Raw genomic sequence first — 7,524 nt, forward strand, 5'->3', positions numbered from 1 at the left:
GATAACTGGATTTGCACCTCCTCGGATTTAAAACCCTCTGGTCCCGTTCTACCTCAGCACCAAGATCTCTTAGTTTCTGATCTTCTGTCTAGAGAAACCAAAGAATGAAACAGAGCCCTTATAGATGATCTCCTTCCTGAATTGTCTGAACACATCACCTCCATTAGACCAAGCCTTCTCGGTGCAGCTGATGCGTTCATCTGGACTCAAAACAACTTTGGCATCTACTCGGCTCGATCAGGATACCACTCCACCCAGAAAGCCAAAATCCAATCGACTACAAGAATCTTGGATGGCGAGGCTTGGAACTAGAACAAAAACATTTTGACCCCCCCCCCCCCCATTGCTGTATATAAATGTGCTCGAAATGCACTGCCCACAGGAGACAATCTACTCAAAAGGAACATCACGCATAATACCAACTGTTTGCGGTGTGGAGCACCTGAGAACCTCCTACATGTCTTGTTACACTGCCCCTTTGCGATGGAAGTATGGAATATGTCCCCTTAGACACCTACCTGGGAACCGAATCTGACCATCTCCTTCAAACAAGAGCTCCAAACCTCGAGTCTCCGAGTAGCCCTACCTCCAATAGGTGTCACCACAAACCTATTCCCGTGGATCTCCTGGAACCTCTGTCTAGCACGAAATCAACTCATCTTCGAGAGCAAGACCTTGACGCATCAACAAGTCTTTAACAAAGCCATTACTTCTTTCAAGGAATGGGAAACGGCACAATCACTCTCCCCAAAAACGAGAAAATCTGTACCGCATACCCTAGTGCTCCCAAGTCTACATGCAAACTCGATCCTCTGCTTCACTGATGTTGCGTGGAGAGCCGATCAAAAAGCTGCAGGTTTGGCATGGATCTTCATCAACCAAGACTCCACAAAAATCTCCAGAGGATCCTCCTTTCAAACAGCGGTTTCCTCACCACTTATGGCAGAAGCCCTGGCGATTAGAGGAGCTCTCCTCCACGCTTCAGCTTCCGACTTCAACCTGATCTGGCTTCGCTCAGATTCCCAAGGGCTTATCAAAGCCATCAACTCGAATCTCCGATCGATAGAGCTATACAGCGTTTTATAGGATGTCGATTCGATCATCTCTTCAGCTTCTCTTTCTGTCTCGTTTTCTTTCATTCCCCGTGACTGTAATGGATTTGCAGACTCTCTAGCCAAGAGTTGTTTGTTTCTGAACCTTTCAAAAATGAGCCTTTAAAGCCCATTTAATATTTAATGCATTTTCAGTTGATAAAAAAAAATCATTAGTACTATTAAAACTAAAAATAGAAGTCAAGAAAACTTACGGAAACAATCCAGAGAAGTTTAAAACTTTATTTTCCATAGTGTTTGAAGAGTTGATATCAAATTGCTTTGGATTCTTTGATCGACTATTTTTCGTAACTATTCCAATGAAATAAATCTATACATTAAATTGATCATGATTAGATCTAATCGGGAAAAAAATATGAAATTTGAAGATAATGAATTTACCTGAAATTGATAGATGAGACAACTGTTTAGTTCACAAGAAAAGATTAAAGAAAATGAAGAATGATCAAATCAGAAATCATTATGATTGTTCATATGCACATAAACCAAAACCAGAATCAACAAACAAAAAGACATATATATATATATATAATCTTAACTTTCTAAATTAAAATAAATAAAAGAAATAAAATTACTAAATTGAAAGCATCAAAAAGTTAACTTCATAAAAATTCAGTGACTTTTGTTTTTCTGCTCTGAATGTCTTATATATAGTTGTAGATCGGTAGACGTTTTTAAATGACTTAAATTTCACAATAAGCTTTGAAATAGAATATTGTTTAATAAATTTTAAGGCTGGGCAAAAAAACAAATCTGAAGAACCGAACCGAACCCAATCCAAAAAGTAGTAGTGAATTCGAACCGAAATTGATTAAATATCTGAATGGATTCAAAATTTTGGTATCTAGAGAACTGAAACCGAATCCGATCCAAACCGAAGTATTTCGGGTACCCGAATGTATCCAAAATAGATTTATATACCTAAATATATTAATTATTTTAAGATTTAATGTATATTAAAACCATCCAAAATGTATAAGATAATTTTAAGTTGTCTAAAATAATTGAAAATAAATACAAATAGTCAAAACTAAGTGTCTAAAATAGCTAAAATATACTCAAAACACCAAAAATACTTGAACTATCTATTGATTCTCTATCAAAATATTCAAACCAAACCAATTTATATGTTAAATTTAGGTATTTTAACATATGTTATTCAAATTTATATACAATATATTATTTTATTTATAGATTTTGAGAAATTTAATGTATATAATGAATTTTAAAATTTTAACAACCATTTAAATGGGTTATCCGAACTCGAACCAAATCCGAACCAAAATTTAGAAATACCTGAATGGAGCTGAAATTTTTGACCCTCGAAATTCGAATAGACCCGAACCTAACCCGAATGCCTACCCATAATAAATTCTTTGAAAATCTTATGGATTATTTTAGGAATATCTTGTTTGTAAAGTAAAAAAATATCTCGTGAATGGATTGCACCCGAATTTTGGTTAAAACATTTCATTATAAATATTTAAATATTAAATGCATTAAATTAGAAGAAGAGATATATCGGTAGCTGATTGGAACAATTTTTTGATTGACATGTTCCACTACATATATTCAAATATAAAATATATATATAAGACAAAAAAATCCAGAGAACTATAATTTTAATATAATAAATTATTTGAATATTAAATATTGATAATAAAAATAGATACTCATGATTTGATTGACATATCTTAATATAAATATTTAAATACTAAATGATAAATAATAAATAGTTATATTGGTATTTTTCAGTTTTGGTGGATATTAAAATAAATATTAAAATCTAATTTTTTAAATTATGCAACCATATTTGGTTAGCCAGTTTGTGTAGATTCGTCAAAATAGATAAATCATATTAATTGTTTTGATATTCTGCATTTGCTTAAGAATTTTGAATTACAATTAATATTAACTATTCATTTTAATCGATTTAATATTTATTAAATACGCGTACATTCTGTTGGACTATTTTATAAATTAATTGTTTGGTAGAAATTATTATTTTTTTTTTTTTGTCATCGTTTGGTAGAAATTAATTATAATGAAAAGCTACAATTAAGGAATAATATAACAATGTCTAAATTATCCTTAATGGAAGATACAATTTAGACTGAAATGGAGAAGTAATTATAAGTGAAAAAAAAAACTGAAGTGTATTATGTTTTAATAGTATAGATTCACTATTCGTTATATTTTGTAATCACTATCAAAATTTAAAAACTTGGTATACTAATTAAGATTTTACAAAAAAACCCTTACTGGATTAATATAAAAATCATTGGATTTTATTAGATTACTTGTTTTAAGAGTAGCAAGTAAAACAACTTGTAATTTCATGGATTGATTCATCAAGTGGTTTAATGAACCTTAATAAATATACAGATACTTAAAAGTTGGTATATACAACTATAGATAAACCAAATAGTATACTACCTTTACAATTAAGGTACACCAGTTTCAACCAAAATAGAATAGTTAATTATCATATAGGAAAATAACGTAACAAATAATTCATTTGCGGTGGTAATTGTACTTTATTTGTTGGCATCAAGTCAATCGGTATAACACATAATTCCAAAGTCAAATAGCTAAAAAAAAACTATAAAGAAATTGGAAATTAGATAAATACATATGTGACAAATTTTGTGTCTATCAATAAATGCATCGTACTATTGATTTAATCAGGGAGAAAGTTGTATATATAGAATGAAAATACACTAATTCCAATACTCCAGGTAGCGTTTATACATTTTGTTATAAGTCCAGAGAGGGTTTATTTCAATACACGTGGTGATTACCAACCGTGCCAAAGACGTAACATCTAAAAACCAAGAGATAAGTATCACACAGTCTTATACTCTTGCAATATTTGTATATTTTCAGATTCATAATTTTGACTAAACATATTTGTTACTAGTTTAAATATAATAATGTATACTAAATTTTGATTTTCAAAACGCGTAATATCTTATGTTGTAAAAATCGTATAAAATGTATCAATTTTTTTTGTTAAAAATAGGAAAGTGGATAAATCTACCTCATTTAAACTCATCTCAATTAAAATACATTTCATGCAAATTTCAAATCTCACTCTAATCCATTTAATTTTATTAATTTTAAAATTTAATATATACTATTAAGTTTGTATGAACTCATAATTATTATTGACATAAGAACTCTGTTTATATACAGAAGAAAGAGGAGTGATGAACAAAACAAGCATATAAGACAATGAATGAGAATATACAGAAGTAAATGTAAACTGTGATTTAGGGATTTAGTCAATCCACTGAATTTTCATTTCATATTCTATCACACCTCCTCAAGATGGACGGTCTGCAAAAAGTCCAATCTTGACTGAGAGTGTCTGAAAGCGAGCACGCGGTAGGGGTTTCGTGAGAGCATCGGCGAGCTGATCTGCTGATGTGACATGAGTAACTCTGAACTGTCTACTCTGCACAAATTGACGAACAAAGTGGTAATCTAGTGCAATGTGTTTCATGCGGGAGTGGAAAACAGGATTTGCGGCCAAATAGGTGGCGCCAATGTTGTCACAGTAGATCACCGGTTTGGCGGAGACATTGATACCCAGTTCCTGAAATAATGAAGATATCCAACAGATCTCTGGAGTAGTAGATGCAATGGCTCGGTATTCAGCCTCCGTAGAAGACCGAGAAACACCAGTTTGTTTCTTGGAGGACCAAGCTATCGGATGACTGCCCAAGTAAACTACATATGCACCGGTTGATGTATAGTCATCCTTGTTGCCTGCCCAGTCAGCATCAGTGAAAGCATGGAGGTTTGGGTGTTGTTTGCGCGAAGATAGAGACCCAGTTGCCGTGTACCAGAGAGGTATCGCAATATTCGCTTGACAGCAGCCCAATGTTCTGTTGTTGGACGATGCATAAACTGTGATAACTTGTTGACGTCTGGTCTTGTGAGAGACAGATATTGTAGACTCCCAACTAGTGTGCGATATTCAGTAGGGTCCGCCAAAGGTGTTCCAGAGAGCAAAGTGAGAGCCGAATTGGACTCCATAGGCGTGGAAACTGGTTTCGCAGTGCTCATGTTTGCCTTGTGCAATATATCTGAAACATAACGAGATTGAGTTAGATGAAGACCAGTTTGTGTTTGCTGAACTTCTATACCTAAGAAAAAGGAAAGATCACCCAAATCTTTAAGTGAAAAACAAAGAGAAAGGGAAGTTATAAACCGGGATATTGCTGCAGGATTATTGCCAATGATGATTATGTCATCGACGTATACAAGCATGTACAGCAGAGACTTGTCGCGATTGTAGATGAAGAGTGATGCATCTGCAACAGAGTTTTGGAAACCGGACTGAAGAAGGAAGGTTCGCAACTCATTGTACCATGCCCTCGGTGCTTGTTTGAAGCCATAAATTGCTTTGCGAAGCCTACAAACCGCCTGTGGATTATCTTTGTCTTGGAAGCCTTGTGGTTGCATCATGTAAACTTCTTCTTTGAGTGTCACTTGTAAGAAGGCGTTGTTGACGTCAAGCTGTCTCAACAGCCAGTTCTTTGTAACTGCAGTGCTGAGTATGATTCTTATAGTTGCAGGTTTAACAACTGGACTGAATGTGTCTTGATAATCCACTCCCTGTTGTTGCGTGTAGCTATTGGCGACTAGACGAGCTTTATATCTCTCGATCGTGCCATCTGCCTGTCGTTTAATTGTGAACACCCAACGACAACCTACAACATTAAAATTAGGAGGAGCATTAGATAAATCCCAAGTATGATTCTTGATATGTGAGTTTATTTCATCAAGCATGGCCTTTCGCCAATAAGGGCTCTTAAGAGCCTCTGCAACTTTTCTCGGAATGGTGTCTGGTGGCGGTGGTAGCTGTTTGTTCAAGTTGAGCTTTTGAACTGGCTTTCTCGTGCGATTGCTTGTACGGAGTGGTTGAGCAGGCGCTGCAGGTGCAGAAGGTAGAACTGTAGGTGAAGAAGGTTGCACTTGATGTTGTGTGGAAGATGCTTGTCAAGAGTTGTTTGACAGTCCAGGAGACGTCACAGTCGGAGGAACCGCATCATTCGATAGAGGCATTTCATGCGAATTTTCTGGTGTTGTCTGAACCTGTTGCTGAGTAGTGGGAGCACACGGTGGTGCAATGGGTGCAGGTTGTGGGATCTGTGTTGATGGGATGAGTGTGACTGATGGCGTGGATGAAGATGATGCTTCAGCTGCTCTAGACTCGTCCTGCACATGAAGCGAAGAAGAGATAGCAAATGCAAAAACTGTTTCATGAAACACAACGTGACGAGAAGTATATAATCGGTTAGTAGTTCTATCTAAGCAGAAATAAGCACTTTGGAAATGAGAATATCCTAGAAAAACACATGGTGTTGATCGAGAATCTAACTTATGAGATGCATATGGACGTAACCACGGAAAACATAAGCAACCAAACACCCTTAACTTTTCATAATTTGGAGCTTCATTATAAAGACATTGAAAAGGGTTTTTCTAATCAAGAATAGGAGTTGGCATCCTGTTTATAAGATAGACAGCCGCACTAAATGCATAAGTCCAATATGACTTTGGCATTGAAGCATGCGCCATAAGAGCTAAACCAGTCTCGACTATATGTCGATGATGTCTTTCAGCTATGCCATTGTGCTCAGGGGTGTGTGGTGGACTTGTCATGTGTGAAATACCATGACTAAAAAGAAAACTCCTAAGACCAACAAATTCACCCCCATTGTCCGTATAAAGCGTCTTGATTTTTGGTTTGAAAACGATTTTGAACCAAGGTTGTAAACTTTGTGAAAACATCAAAAACGTGAGATTTTTGTTTTAAAGGATAAAGTCAAATATACCTAGTAAAATGATCTACAAAAATGACTTAATATTTAAAACCATCGATTGAAAGAAGCGAAGATGTCCAAACATCTGAAAATACATAGTCTAAAGGAGCAGTAGATTTTAAAGAAGACAGACTGAAAGGCAACTTATGCATTTTATTTGTAGAACAAGCATTGCAAGGATTAACTAACACATAATTTGAAGAAATAAGTAACTGAAATTGAGAGACTATCTTATTAAGAATGGATAAAGCTGGGTGCCCTAAACGAGAGTGCCAGTCTGTTAAGGATGCCCGCACAACTGAAGCAAAAGCAAGAGAAGGAGGAGAAGAAGACGGCAATTTATGCCATTCATAAGTGCCATTGCTAGGTTTGCCCTCCAAACGAAGAGTTCCCGTTTGTAAATCCCTGACCTGAAAGTATGTTGGTGTAAATATAACCGCAGCATCATTAGTTTTACAAAGTTGAAACACTGAAATCAAATTCTTATCAAGAGAAGGAACACACAAAACATTATTGAAGAAGAAAGGTTTAGTAAAAGAGTTTGTAGAAAAAGAACCAGAGTGTGTGATTGGCAATGT

This window comes from Brassica napus, chromosome C8 (assembly GCF_020379485.1).
Source record: "Brassica napus cultivar Da-Ae chromosome C8, Da-Ae, whole genome shotgun sequence".
Taxonomy (NCBI): domain Eukaryota; kingdom Viridiplantae; phylum Streptophyta; class Magnoliopsida; order Brassicales; family Brassicaceae; genus Brassica; species Brassica napus.